Here is a 15,637-nt window from a genome sequence, read left to right on the forward strand (position 1 = left end):
ACTGCTACAGTCTAGCCAGGCAGTTGAGGGTGTCAAAATCAGGCTGTGATAGTTTCCCTCTTCATAGTTGAGATTTGGGAGAATCAGAGGCAGAAGGGCTCCACGCCCCCTCCTCCACCAAATTCAAGATTCTTTCTGGTCTAAGTGAACTGAGTGAGAAAGCAGTGGCTAGCATGGCAAAGAGATGCCTGTCAGGGAGCTTGGTGGAGGAAGGAATCACCTTGTTTCGCCCTCTCAGAAATCCATATGCCTTTTATTCTCTTGGGTTTGGAGCAAAATACCAACATGGATTCGTATGCAGACATTTGTCTTCTCAGTAGGTTCATGAGCAATGAAAAATGAATAAGAATTTTTCTTCTACTCTCTATTTCAAATTCCCCACTTCATCCAAATCCCCAAAGGCAGCAATGCATCACTGCTAACCAGAGTTAGTGGGTATGGTTTTGCAGGATGCTTACTATTCCAAATGAGAGGTTGTGAATGGGGGTTGAAGTCCAGCCCATACTCTGCTTACCACCTGGATGGAGTCAGAAAAGGGGCTCCTTTTCTTAATTTGGACAGGCTAGATGAACTAGCAGTGACTCTGAAAATAATAATTAAAAACAAAGCTGGCTTGTGGTAAAAAAAAAAAAAAAATGATGGTGAAAAAGCCTTAGAAGTCCATTGCCACCAGCTCATTGTGACCATTGATGCTTAAAAGTTTTACCAGTGATTATTTTTTTCAATTACAAAGATAATACCCATTTTTAAAATAAATAAATCCAAATCACAAAGAAATAGAATAAAAAGTGACACCCCACCCTCAATCCCCTTAAACTGCACAAAGCCAGTCACTATTAAATGCTTGCTTGGTCTGCTTCCAGATTTTTTAAATACTTGTGATTGGCTGGAGGGGAGATGAACAGGAATGTCTTGGGTGGAATGAATATCTGCTTTACCTAATGTCTGACCCTCTATTCCAGCCTTGTTCTCAGGCTGACAGCACAGAAGAACCCAAAGTCTTCTGAAGCATTGGCTTGGAATTGGCATGCTATCACTTCTGTTACGTGCTAATGACCAAGACAAAGCCAGCCTAGATTTAAGGGCTGGGAAAGCAGACCACCTCTTGAGGGATACTGGGAAGTCATTGACTGAGACCATGAATGCAATTAATCAACCGTTAGGGGAGATGTATGAGTTTGGTTGTGAAAAAAATCCCGGCATTGGGGCGCCTTGGTGGCTCACTTGGTTGAGCGTCCGACTCTTGGTTTCGGGTCAGGTCATGCTCGCGCAGTTTGCAAATTCTAGCTTTGTGTCAGGCTCTGCACTGGCAGTGCAGAGGCTGCTTGGGATTCTCTCTCCCTCCCTTTCTCTCTGCCTCTCCTCGCCACAAGATAAATAAATAAACTTAAAACAAATCTTGGCATTAAGACATTGTCCTGATTTCTGAGCCACCAACCATGAGTCATTTATTTTTATGATTAACAGATTAAAAAGGTAGTGGGGGTTGTGTTTGACTTTGAAAAGTGGACATAGAAGCAATTGGCAGAGGCCAATTCCTACTTGGACTCTTTATATTAGTTAAGATGCAGCTTCGGCTGCTGTGAAAAAGAGATGTAAAAATGAGATAAATGTTTATTTCTTTATTCAGGGAAAGTCTGGGAATACAGTCAGGATTGATGTGATTGTTTCCCAGTAGTAGAGTCCTAAGCAGGCATTTAAAAATTTTGTTTGCTCTGCTATCCTCAAATTCACGGTTATCATTACATGGCTTAAAATGGCTGCTCCAGTTCCTGCCATTACATCTACATTCCAGTGGTAAGGAGGAAAGAGGAGGTGGGGGCATGCCGCTTCCCTTTAAAGGAACTGCTCTAAAGTCGCACATACCACTTCTGCTCACATCTCATTAGCTCCGACTTCTCATGGCCACAGCTAGCTGTAAGGGAAGGATAGTCTTTAGTGTCGGTGGCTATGTGCCTAGTTAAATTGAAGGACTCTCTTACTAAAGGAAGAAGGGAAGGATGGGTATTGAAGAGCAGGATCTGTGTTCCCTTGTGCATTTTCCCCAGGCAAGCTGGAGGTTTATGAAGAAGTATCAATTGATAAACTAAAGACCATATCTGTAGTGTGGAAATTAGAGGCACTTCAAAGAGTGGCAGAATACAAGAGCCCAGTCTTTGGAGGCCAACAGACGGGGACTTTTGTATTAGAGTTCTCCAGAAAAATAGAACCAGTAAGAATCAATCTCTCTCTCTCTCTCTCTCTCTCTCTCTCTCTCTCTCTCTCTCTCTCTCTCTGTTTCAAGTCTCCTGAGTCATACCAGCCCTCCCAGGCTACCTTCCTATGACCATCTGGAGGTAGAGAATGTCTAGAATTGTTATCTCTGACCCTGTCCAGGAATCCATCAAGATATCAGAATCAGAGTTTCATCCTGAGGATCCAGCTATCAGAGTGTTTATGTAGGAAGCGGTATAATCCCTTATCTGATGGGCAGTAGAAAGTTTTAAGCGGGGTTTATTTGGAAAAAAATCAAGACCCAATCAACATCCTCACTCGGGGGCTTTCCTTCCTTGGTTTATTTTAAACATCATAAGAGAAAGTCAGGGCCGGCTCTTCAGTTCTGTCACAACACCCAGAGACTAAAGAATTCTGAGCAGTAAGGTCCCACGGGGCAGCTTCCAAACCCGTAAAACGGTGGTGATCTCTCCCCAGCTCTAAGGGGATGGCATTTGCAGAAGCATTTTAGCTGAGTCTCTTTCTTTCATCTCTGTCAAAGTTAAAACCACACTGGGCAGGTTTTACGTGTCAAAAGTTTTATGATTTGGCAGAACTTGCTACGTACCTGTTAAAAGAAATAACTTTTAGAGTTATTTAGAGTTATTTAGAGTTAGAGATAAGCCTATCTCTAGGCTTATCTCCAGAATTTTTTCAGGAGGCACCGTGGCTTTTCCAAGGGGCTGAGGGCACCCGTTCATGTTTTTTGAAGGTCCTCAGAGGACCAGAAATGTTAGAAAGAGTGTCAGAGGTAGCTTGCTACCCCCAGAATGTGTTTGTTATGACTGTAAACTTTTCTCAGGTCAAAAGAACCAACATTTGCCTAACAATTAACTCCACGTCAGGAACTGTGCTCTCTACATTTTTAAAACAACTTTATAAAACACAGATATTATTTTCCCCCTCTTACAGGTGAGAAAACAGGCTCAGGAGGCTTAAATGACCTGTTTAAGGTCCTTCAGCTAGTAAATGCAGAGCTGAGGGTTCAAACCCAAGTTGGCTTGATTCAAAAATCCATTCTTTTTATTTTCACTGTATTACTCCAAAGAAGGGAAAAGTTTGGTTGGAAGGTGTGTGTGTGTGTGTGTGTGTGTGTGTGTGTGTGTGTGTGTGTGTGGGAGAGATAGAGCAAGAGAGAGAGAGAAAGAGAATACTTGACCTTGGGAGGTCTTGTTTTTCAGCTCTGTGTATACCTGTAGAGTTGAATTATTGGCACAGGTATTCTTTGTTTTCTGTGCAAAATTGCATTCCTAAATCTTATATTATTGTGTTAGTATCAGTGGTTTTATCAGTTATGGTCCTAATAGAAAAATAGAAATTAGGGGCGCCTGGGTGGCTCCATCGGTTGGGCGTCCGAGTTCAGCTCAGGTCATGATCTCACGATTCGTGAGTTCGAGCCCCGCATCGGGCTCTGTGCTGACAGCTCAGATCCTGAAGCCTGCTTCAGATTCTGTGTCTCCCTCTCTCTCTGCCCCTCCCCCGCTCACACTCTGTCTCTCTCTCAAAAATAAATAAAACGCTAAAAAAATAAAAAAAAGAAAAATAGAAATTATTCTGAGTATTTAAAAGAGAATTAAGTTCAGGTATTGGTTAAACAGGTGGTGGTGAGGGAATCAGATTAACCCCACAGGAAGCTGCTGCCGTCGCTACAACTAGAGGGACAGAGTGGGTGTCAATAGAGTCCAGGAGCCGAGAGCCTGAGGTGGGAGCTGGAGCCAGGGCAGGCCTGCCTAGCCCGTGCTGAAGTTGTGGAGGAGATGCAACTCCTTCCAGAGAAGCCGCTTGAAGCAGAGAGGAAGGGAGAAATGCCCTGACTTTTCCCTTCCTCCCGTCCTCTGATCTCCTCCAGGGGCTCTCATTGGCTAACCCAACCTGGAGACAGCAAGGGAGTCTGGGAAATGTAGTCCATGTGACACAGAGCAGAGTGGGGGAAGGATAGCTCTGAGGGCAAATGGGTCCAAGGCTGGCACAGATGCCAGCTGAATGTTTATAAATCGAACTCGCTTTCCCACCGACTGGTCTCACAACATCATCCAGGCTGCGTGTTCATTTCTGGCTTTTCCCAAAGAGCCATCAACACTTGGTGCAGGAGCGTTCAGCTGCGTCCATTCGTTAGAGCCGCCCTGGGCTTTCTCGCCAACTTGCTCTCTTGCTTCTCTCTCCAGCAGGCTTAAATTCACAAATTGAACCGTAACTTTGCTGTGAATTTATTTGATCTCCAAATTGGATTCTGGCCCCCAGATAATAACTTTAGATGCCAATAAGAACCAGCCTGAGCCTTCCTTTCAAAGGCCGCTCCATTCCTTCCTGTCCGTGACAGGAGCTCTTTAGAGGAAATCTGAAGGTGTGGGAGGAAATTGTGCTGGGGAAGGGCCCTTTTTCTGGGAGTAGTAAATTATTCAGGTGCTCTAATGGCTTGGAGAAGACCAGGCCTGTCTCTTTCTTAGAGCATACCGCCGGAGTGTTAATAACAGCTCGGAAAAATGAACTGCTCTGTGCAAATGTTGGGAGAGACATCCTGATGTTGTGGCGAGCTGTTCTAAGAGACTGGGGTGGACAGAAAGGGGGCAGATGGAAAAGACGAAAGGACAGTATTAGGGAGGGAGGGAGAGGGGGAACAAGAGGAGAAGGTAGCAATAACTTCTCTGCCCTGTTAAAAGCAGAATGCGTCCCAGCCAGCCTGGGATTTTTGGATTCTTCTCACATGGGGTTCTCTAGTTCAGCAATTACTGTTGGTTGCAGTGGGGTTTGGTTTTCTGTGATGGAACTTCTTTATGGCCTCAGAAAAAGAAGGTTCCAGTCTGGTGAAGACCCCGCAAAATCAGGCAACTGGAAAAAGAACTCCGTCTAGCAAAGTAACCCTGTGGTTTCCAGAGGCTGACCTGTGAGAGCCCTTTTGTGAGGTCGGGTCTTGTTTGCAGGTGAAGGAGGGATCTGACCCAGCTCTTGTCGAGGGTAACAAAACAAAAACAAAGCAAGCGTCATGGGACCTGGTGTTGAACTTGGGAGTTGGCATCACATAGGCATGAGTCGGCCATTTTCTCCCTGAGGGACCTTGCTCAGCCTGTTCATCCCTCCAGGCCTCAGTTTCCTTTTCTGTAAAATGGGAATAAAACAACCCCTGGTTCATGGAGCCCTGGCTTCAGTGGGATGTGGGGCTTGCAAGGCACACAGCACAGGGCCTGCCACACCACCACTTAGCCATCCAGGCAACCATTATTATTGTCATTAACTAAAGAAACCCAAGAATAAATTTTTCTGTCCAGGCGATCAAGCCTATTCTTTGGTTTTTCCTACAATTCAGAACCCAGAACCAGAAATTCGAAATGCAAGTGTGGCCGTGAGGGCAAGGGGAAAAAGGATATTTGGAGCTTGATCTGCCTTGGTTATCTAAGATCTCACTCTGCCTTTAATGCAGAGATAACAAAAATCAATGCGGTCTGCGACAACAAAATCAATGCCACAGAGGGTTTTCTATCAGGAAAAACACCTTTATCCCTTCCCCGTTTGGACTGATCTCCTGTTAAAATCTTTAAGGGTCTGGACATCGTAGTAGTTTTCACCTGTTTTGCAGAATGGGCTGGAAGCAGGGAGGGAGCAAGAGGCAGGATTTCACAGCCTTTCCACAAGTGATGATTGGTTGCCGACTCCATGTCAGGCGTGTGTTCAGACAGAAGAAATGGAGGGAACCAGCATTGTCACAGCGTCTTCACGTCTCCGCCTTCATCGCTGACAGTCTGGTCGGGGAAGCAGACCAGAAAACAGAGGGCCGCGATTCCGCGTGCCAGACGTGACAGGGCCCCGCAGCCCGTAGTAAAGGGTCCGCATCCTGGGGCTCTGCGACTCTGCTCCGGGGCTGCGAGCCACCCTGCTTCCTTTTGTCTCTTTCTTGCAAACGTGGGAATGCCCGCTTAATTTCCACGGAGAAGGCTGCCTCTCCTGCGGGCTGGAGCACACTCGTCCGGGTGTGACGGGTCCCACTCTCTCTCTTGGTGGGAAGCCACTCTAAGTCGGCGAGATCCTGGAGTGAGTCAGACACTCCTTCCCGTATCAAACGCTCAGTGAGGTCCTGCTGTGCCAGATGCCTGGCATTCAAGGGTGGAGGCCAGTCAGACATGTTTGTGCGCCCCTGAGGCCCACAGTCCAGTGAGGGTGGGGAGATGGACAGAAGCCGTGTCGCGAACACGTGTGGAATGCCGAGTGTACCAAGTGTGGAGAAGGAAGCAAAGTGTCTGATAGAGACTGACAGGGGGCAGCCAGCTTTGGAGTGGGTCGTAGGGAAGCCTGGGATGGGACGGTTCAGCCGAGATGTGCGGCACAGGGGAAACAAGATGCCGGAAGGACAGGGAAGGGTGTTCCGGGTGGAGGGCACGGAAGGGGCAGAGACCTGAGGCAGGATGTCAAAGAATGGGGAAAAGTTCTTCTGGGCTGCAGTGATGTGAATGAGGGGGAGAGCAGTGGGAAGTGAGGCTGGAGGGGGGGGCCTTAGTTTCAGAAAGATCACTGTGGGTGGAAAAATTCCTCCTGCAGAGTTTAGGCCATTGGGGGAAAAAATGTTCCTCCGCTATTAACAGAGCCCCGGTGGCAGCCCCATGATCTGCTTCCTGCATATTCCTTGAGCACTTACTGTGTCCCAGCCACCCCAGGAAGTAGGCACATTATTTATTTGTTTTAAAATGTAACCCATTTATTGACAAGTGATTCGCATGCAAAAAGCTGTAGATACTCAATCTATACAACTTGATGTTAAAACTTTGGTAGACATTCCATATTGTTTTCCCAAAACATTGTTCTAATTAGACTTCCACCAACAATACAGGAGCGTGTCCATTTCTAATGACCGTCACCAATTCTGCAGAAGATCATTCTCTTGCTAATCTGATGAAAAAATTTGTATTTATTTGGTTTTTAGGGAAGCTGAGTATCTATTCCTAGGTTGGTGCTCCTTTTTCCATTTTCTTGTTGTTTTTGTTGTTGATTTTCAGTTCTTTATGTATTATGGATGTTAATCCACTTTCTTTTTTAATGTTTATTTATTTTTGAGAGAGAGAGAGAGAACAAGAGAGAACAAGAGGTGGAGGGGCAGAGAGAGAGAGGGAGACACACAGTGTCAAGCCAGCTCCAGGCTTTGAGCTGTCAACGCAGAGCCCGATGTGGGGCTTGAACCCACAAACCATGGTATTGTGACCTGAGCCGAAGTCGGATGCTCAACCAACGGAGCCACCCAGGCACCCCAAACCATTTTCTATCCTATACATCACACCTATCTTCTTCTGATTTCGTGTTTGTCTTTTACTTTGTTTTTTGATGTCCAACTTGTACAGAAAGAAACTTGTGTTCAAATCTAGAAATATTTTTCTTTATGACTCCTGGCTTAAAGCCAGCACTGTTCCAGCACTGTTTTCGCTGGAAAAGTACTCAGAGGAGCCCTCATTTGAACCCCACTTAGCTACTATCACTAACAAATGCCATATTGCCGGGGCAAATGAGAGAAATAGGGGGAGGAAGCCAGGAGGTGGCCTCTGGCTGGAAATGAAAGTGAAGAGAAGATTTATTTGTAAGGGCAAAACTTACAAAGAGGACCCTTTAGATTTTCTGGTGCAGCATCTTGGGTCAGAAGGCGAAGCGGGAAAGGGCCATCAGGGCGACCTGTCTGCACTAGGACAGGAAGGACGCTCTGGCTGGTAGGGGGAGCACGGCAGGCTCCGTCTGGACTGGGATCTGGGCATCTGGGGAATCTAGCCGGTAGCTAGCTCTGAGGCACTGAGATTAAGTCAAGTTGTAACCGAACCAATGTGAGTTTGCTCCTTGGGGAGTCACAGATGCACTAAGCAGAGCTGTCGCAGAAAGTAAACTTTATTTGCAGCAAATAAGGTGAGCTCACAGAATCTGGGTGTTTTGGGCTGGCGGGAGGTCTTGTAAGGGCAGTCGCCATCACCTGAGGGGCAGTTTTGGGTTTCATTTGCCTGAGTTAAAAGGTGAGCTGGAAAGAAGAGCTTAAGGCAAAATGTAAGACAGAGGTTAGTGAGTATAAGCAGCTGGGCAGTCAAGGTCAGGCCTTGGGGTCTGGTTGGTCCCAAAGTCAGTCAGCGTGGGTTCCATTTTCACTCAGCCTCTGACTAGCTGTGTGCCCTTGTGCCTGTAGACCTCCGGGAGCACCAGTGGGGGTGGCTATTGGGCTCAGTAAGTCCCGGTCACTATTGCTCTTGTCCTGTTTTCCCACTGCTTTCCAACACCCATGGTGGAATCAGTCCTCCCTACCCACTTGGCAGTTGAGTATGGCCATGTGACTCTCTTCGGCCAATGGAACATTAGTAGAAGGGCTGTATGCGAATGCTCTAAGAACCAGTGCATGATCTGGCACGTTCTCTCCTTCCCTCCCACGTGGTGACTGGCAGTGGCCACTTATTTTAAGCCACTGAGATTTGGGGGACTCTTTGTTTCATCGTAAACCAGCTTATTCTGTCTGATACAAGAAGCTTATTCTGTTTCTCCCAGACAGCAGCAAAAACAGCAAAAGAGCTAAGTCAGCAGCACAAATTTGGTACCCCAGACTCCTCCTGGTTTTCTTCTCTAACACTCACAACAGGTGGCTTTGAGTGGTGACGGTGGGGGGCTCAAATTTGCCTCCTCATCCAAGATGGCAGTTCGAGCTCCAGCATCTGGTTAGTATATCAGGGAGGGAGAAGCAGGAAAGGAGTGGAGTGGAAAAAGTTCTACTTCCCCTCTTTAGGAGATTTTTAGGGAAGTCTTTCCCATTCCTAGCTGCAAGGGAGGCTGGGAAACATTTTAGTCAGGCACACTGACTTCTGGAAGGAAATCAGAATTCTGTAACTAAGGAAAAAGGGTATTAGGCAGGGAATCCCTTTAGAAATTCTTGTATGTCCTCGGCTGAGGGGCACGTAGCCTATAACAAGCGTCTGTCTATTATCGCCCAATCCAGTGAGCAGCGTCCTCCCCTCTATTCTGAATCCTGTTGTCCCTCCTTTCTGTCCTGTGATCTTAGACTTGGTTTTCTTCGTTTTGCTTCTCCAAACTGACCCTTCTGTTTGTTGAGGATCTGCTTGGCTGTACACGGTGGCTTCCAAGTCTGGAAACACAACATAAATGGTTTGTTGATACTCCATTGTGATAGATGATAACACTATGAATAGACAATTAGAATGTTACGGACAAAGATTCTACCTCTGCTTATGGACATTCTCGTTTCCTCCTAGAAACAAATTATCATTATTTTGTTACTTAAACTTTTTTAATGTTTATTTATTTTTGAGAGAGATCGAGAGCAAGCAGGGGAGGGACAGAGAAAGGGAGACACAGAATCTGAAACAGGCTCCAGGCTCTGAGCTGTCATTACAGAGCCCGATGTGGGGCTCGAACCCACAAACCGTGAGATCATGACCTGAGCCGAAGTTGGACACTTAACCAACTGAGCCACCCAGGCGCCCCTGTTTTGTTACTTTTAAAAGTATGTTATGAAGTGTGACCTGCCACCCCCAGCCTCACAGATCTGTGATGACAATGAGATCACACCTTTTCTGTACACATTATTATTGAATGAATTACTATCTGATTAATTGCCAGGAATCAGTGTCTTTGGAAGGATCCTCTAGCCTCGTCTGGTGTTACCCAGAGCAGGTCTAGAACATATCTACCAGACCTTCCTAGGCTTTGAGCTGGCAGCTGACCCTCATGGAATGGCCCTTCTCTGGGGCACAGTTGTTCATGATAGAAATTGCTGTGGCATATCTTGAACCGATCTCTTTTACATTGGAGGGGTTTCTCAGATGGCTGGTGATTTGTGGCTACCTCCCCACACTTGAGAGAGAGAGAGAGAGAGAGAGAGAGAGAGAGAGAGAGAGAGAGAGAGAGAGAAGGAAGGAGAGAGGGAGGGAGGGAGGGAGATATCTGAGTTGTGAGTTGTGGCCAACTGGCAGATTTTGTTTGGGGTGTTTGGATGGGGAGTCTGCTGTCCCCAAATTCAGAGCATAGAAGATTTTCCCAGAGGCCACTCTTTTCTCCAGAGACGAAACCTAGAATCTCCTGTCTGAGCTCTGTGAGTCTAGGTGCGGGGAGTGACTGTGGGCAGGGGAATCAGACATCCAGTGATGTCTTGCTTTTCATAGTTCCAAGCCTTTCTGGGGTTTTGTGGGTCGCCAGCCTGCTCTTAATTCCTTAGTTCACTCCCTCTATGACTACTACAAATTGGCTTCTTCTGACTGTGATATCAATTTCTTCTACTTTCCATCTTCCAGAATTTGGTTGAAATTTGTTCAGACGATGGTCCCTTCCTTCTCTGTATCACATGTGTGGTAGATCATGAACTATAGCCCAAATTATCCCCTCTCGGTATCCGTGCCCTTGCAGAACCTTACACGGCCCCCTAAGATCTGAAGTCTGTTTATTCACCCTTTGAATCAGAGTGGTCCATGTGATTTGCTTTGGCTGATGGGGACTTAGCAAACATTATATAAGCAGAGGCTTGAAAAGTGCGTATGCAGGGTGCCTGGGTGGCTCAGTTGGTTGAGCGACCGACTTCGGCTCAGGTCATGATCTCGCAGTTGGTGGGTTCGAGCCCCGCGTCGGGCTCTGTGCTGACAGCTCAGAGCCCGGAGCCTGCTTCGGATTCTCTGTCTCCCCCTCTCTCTGCCCCTCCCCTGCTCATGCTCTGTGTCTCTCTGTCTTTCAATAATAAATGAACGTTAAAAAAAAAAAGTGTGTATGCATTGGGGCTTGACCTCTCTCTCTGCTCTTGGAATGTTGCTGCCATGTGAGTAAGCCTGGGCTAGCCTGGGGGGTGATGAGAGGAACATGGCCTAGGCATCCCCCCAGCTGACATTCACTTACCTTCCTGACATGTGAGTGAGGCCATCCAGGACCAGCCAGCCCCCAGCCAACTTTCCAGCCTTCAGATGTATGAGAGAGCCTGGCTGAAATAATTGAAGCCTGATCCTGCAGAATTGTGAGCTAAATTAATGGTTGTTGCTTTAAGCCACTAAGTTTTGGGAGTGATTTCCTCTGCAGCAATAGAAAAGTGGCAGGCCGTGAATATCTCTTCAGTTTCAACCCCTTCATCGAATCCTAAAAGAATGCATTTGGCTGCAAGTAACAGAAAACCTGACAGAGGCTGCGATAAATAGGGTTTAGTTTTTCTCACACAAAATGACGTCAGGAGATGGGCAGTTGCTGGTGTTGGTTTGGCTTTTCAGTGGGAATATCAAGGACCCAGGCACTTTCTATCTCTCTTTTCTGGCCTCCTTAGCATGTCTATTTTTCATCTTTACGCTAGTCACTTCGTGTTCCCAAGATGAACTCCTCACCTCTGGGCCCCATGTTCGCATTCAAAGCAAGGAAGGAAGAAAAGGGCTGTCGTGGCCATGTGAGTCCCTTTTATTGGGAAGTCAGAGATTTTCCCAAAGGCCCTCATTGGCCAGGACAGAGTCACATGGGCATTTGGGCTGCAGAGGCTGGGAGAGGGAGGTCCTGGCACAGGTGGTGAGGGAGAAGAAGATTTGGAATGGCTACTGGGCCACCAGTGAATATTATCTGCCACTCAACGCTATCGTCGAAGGAGAGAAGGGAATACATGTGCATAATTAATTTTCCATCCCCGACCCCAGACCGATGGCCTGCTTCCTTTCACCGCTCTTGCTGCCCTGATGGGCTGCTACTGCTTCAGAAGCAAACGTGTGGGGTTGCTATTTGCCCCAGCCCCACCTGCTCACCTCTGATGGACACTAGGTGATGCCTGGCTCTTCTTGTATTGGCATCTGGGCCAGTGTCCTTCAGACCAGATATAGAAAGAGATTCTTTTCCTTCCCTAGTCCCAAGGCCCACCTCATTTCCTTGCTTATCCAGAACTTTTTGCCGAGATAATTGCTAGTGGGAATTCAACTCCTGAACATTCCAGCCTAAACAATCACACTGTGGTCTAGCCCCAGGGTGCATGGGGAGAGTCGCAGAATAGTTTAATATTTCTCAGTCTCATTCAGTGTTATTTATGAACACTTTGATACAAAATCATGTAGTGGGATATGAATGCATAGTTATATCCTCAAATCATTTGCATGGAAAATGTTGTGAACCTCGGGTATCGCTGAAAGGACACAACATCTGGGGCACCTGGGTGGCTCAGTTGGTTGAGCGTCTGCTCTGGGTTTTGGCTCAGACCGTGATCTCATGGTTCATGAGACTGAGCTCCGCGTCGGGCTCTGCACTGACAGTATGGAGCCTGCTGGGGATTCTCTCTCTCTCTCTCTCTCTCTCTCTCTGCCCCTCCCCTCCCATGCTCTTTCTCTCTCTCTCTCTCTTAAAGATAAATAAATAAACCTAAAAAAAAGAAAGGACCCGACATCTAGAATTGAAGGACAGACCCTTACACTTACAGACTGGGGGGTCCTGACTTGAGATACATGAACTGTCAGTCCGCGGGGTTTCAGAAGTAGAAGATCGCCCAGTACCCCCAGAATTAAGTCAAAATGGTGTGGGGGGGGGCAGGTGTGTATTATTTTGGGGGAGAAGTTCCAAGCTTTGAGATGCTGTGATCCAAAAGAGGTCAGAATCACCGACTTAGAGGAACTCCTGGAGGCTGGGATAATCAGAAGTGGTTGGAATCTGTCATTGATGGGGACCTTAGGGACTATGGTTTTTTGTTTTTTTTTTTTTTAAATTTTTTTTCCAACGTTTATTTATTTTTGGGACAGAGAGAGACAGAGCATGAACGGGGGAGGGACAGAGAGAGAGGGAGACACAGAATCGGAAACAGGCTCCAGGCTCTGAGCCGTCAGCCCAGAGCCCGACGCGGGGCTCGAACTCACGGACCGCGAGATCGTGACCTGGCTGAAGTCGGACGCTCAACCGACTGCACCACCCAGGCGCCCCTAGGGACTATGGTTTTTACTGGTTGCCCATTCTTCAAAGGATAGTCCACCATGTTCTTGTTCTTTAGTGTCTATCTCTGGATGATGAGGCCGCTGAACACACATGCCTGTTAAAGCGCTTAGGTTTCATCCTCTATTTGAAAATACGAATACTGATAAAAACCAGCAGCAACAAACTTTTACTCAGCACCTACTAGCTCAGCCCTGTACAGTGGGTTTTGTTTGCATCTACTCATTGGATCAGTGCTGCAGCGAGGTAGGTTTTCTTATTCCCATTTGATCAATGGAGAAATATGAGGCTCAGCAAGTTGGTCACAGTCACTGGTAAGTGACCAGGTGGAATGCAGTTGCTAGTCTGAGACCAAAGTCTTCCCTCTTAGCCAATATGTGAGCTTGTTAATGGTAGTCATCTAAGTCATTATGCTCGTATAAGCCCGTTTCTACCCGATAGTAGGGCATTGGCATATGATCCCTCCCCCACTCTCACCAAAGCAGTGATGGATTTATGGTCAGTGCCAATCCTATACCATACAGCTCTCTGGTTAGTGCCACCAAGGACATCACTAGCTCATATGGCTTGATCACGGGAATTGGAAAAAGGTGCCCCTTCCCCGGGTGGATGTAGCCCACGCCAAGATGCCTTTGCAAGGGTAGTATGCCCTGGATCTCACCCCCCTACTTGCTGTGTTAGCTGAGTGCTCTTGTGCAGTGGGCAACCTATACAAGCCTATGTGGCAGTCCTGTGTGCCACTGGGTGTTTATGTTCTTTCCTGGCTCCTGGATTTTCCATCCAAGTCCTGGTTACTTCTTTTTGCCCCTACCTGCCAGGGAGCAGAGTTCTGATAAAACTAGGGAAACCATGCTCCCTTCTGTCTTGTGCCCTAACTCAGGGACTCAAGACCGCGTTAGAGCCACACAGGCTTTACATTCTTTAGACCTGCCTTGCCCACTGGGGTTCTGCCTACTCTTCACCTCATACAACTCAGAGCCTCAACCACGGCTTTCAACAAAACAACAGGATCCCACGTAGTAAGTAGGCAGAGTAGTGGCAACATAGTTTTCATTTCCTTTGAGGTTATTAATAATAAAGCCTTGAATTTACAACGGATTTAAAATTACCAAAACCTGTTACCACGTAGCATCAACTTGATCATGTCCAGAGTCTTGGGAGGTAATAATAGTCCTGGGCATGTAATGAGTAGCTACTCTGCATATGTATACCCTTTATATACATTATCTCTAATCCTCACCAACGCCAGCACTGGGAGGCATATCAAAGAATTGCAGGCATGCTTTAAAGTTGATCTAATGCATAAGCCGTCCTCCCCTCCCTCCTCAGCACAGCGCCTTGAAAATAGGGAATGCTCACTAAGCATTTGTTAAATGAAAATTTACAATCAGAGAAGCTGAGTCATAGAGAGACGATGTGTCTATTCAGGGGCTTCCCGCTAGTCTTTGTATATGTTTCTCATTCTCTATCAATCCCCTCTACACAATGTTTTTGTTCTTATGCAATTTAAAGCACAGATACAATTTTGAAATACAAAGGAAACAATGAAACAACATCTCTGATTTGGTTCTATTTGACTCAGATGACACATCGCAAACTCAGATGTTTACAGAGGCCTGGCAGGTAACCTGGACAAGTAAAGTAAATGATCCAGATTTAAGAAGATAAATGACAATTGAAACTTGGTCCTGGAATTGGCAGACAATAGGGAGTGGTGGGGATTTTGGTAAACAGGAGAGCCCATGCCTTGTTATTTAGCTCTAAGCTGGGCTTGCCAAGTGGCTGTATGAACCCACAGGATTGTTACATCCTCAGATTTTTCAAGAGAAACTGGGAATCCAGACTGGGGAGTAAAATCTCCCGATTTGTAAATATTGATAACAAATTCCAACTGAAAGCACTATTCAGGCTATATATATTAGGCGCTAAATAAAACACACGTGGCAGCCAAATTTAACCACTGAGACTGCTGGTTTGTGAGCTCTGAGTTTTGGCTTCTCAGTGAGAAATTTGATATATGATGATTTCCAATTACAAGATGGAAACCTGCATTAATTTCAGTCAGACAATTGTCAAGTTCATTTTTTTTTTTTTTAACCACCATTTGAAATTGGTCAGGAGAAAGATGAGAAAAGAAAATAGTTCTTTGGGGGCACCTGGGACGCTCAGTCAGTTAAGCATCTGACTTCGGCTCAGGTCAGGATCTGACACTTTGTGAGTTCGGGCCCTGCATCGGGCTCTGTGCTGACCTCTCGGAGCCTGGAGCCTGCTTCAGATTCTGTGCCTCCTTTCTCTCTGTCCCTCCTTCACTCACGCTCTCTCTTTCTCAAAAACAAACATTAAAGAAAATTTAGGAAATAGTCCTTTGAACACAAGCACAGACACTGCCATAACAGGGAAGCACATCTACCATTACTGACAGCTGGTTTTTGTCCTGGGCCTTTCAAAGGCACTTCGGGACTGGGAGAAGGCGGACAGGGAAAGATGAGGGAGA

General features: G+C 46.6%; 1 protein-coding gene across 1 annotated transcript in view; it reads left to right on the forward strand.

Moving 5' to 3' along the window:
* The window catches only part of RPH3A (rabphilin 3A), a 280,825-nt gene that overhangs the window by 76,329 nt on the left and 188,859 nt on the right, over positions 1–15,637 (forward strand). The window lies entirely within an intron of this gene.

This window comes from Panthera tigris, chromosome D3, assembly GCF_018350195.1.
Source record: "Panthera tigris isolate Pti1 chromosome D3, P.tigris_Pti1_mat1.1, whole genome shotgun sequence".
NCBI lineage: Eukaryota > Metazoa > Chordata > Mammalia > Carnivora > Felidae > Panthera > Panthera tigris.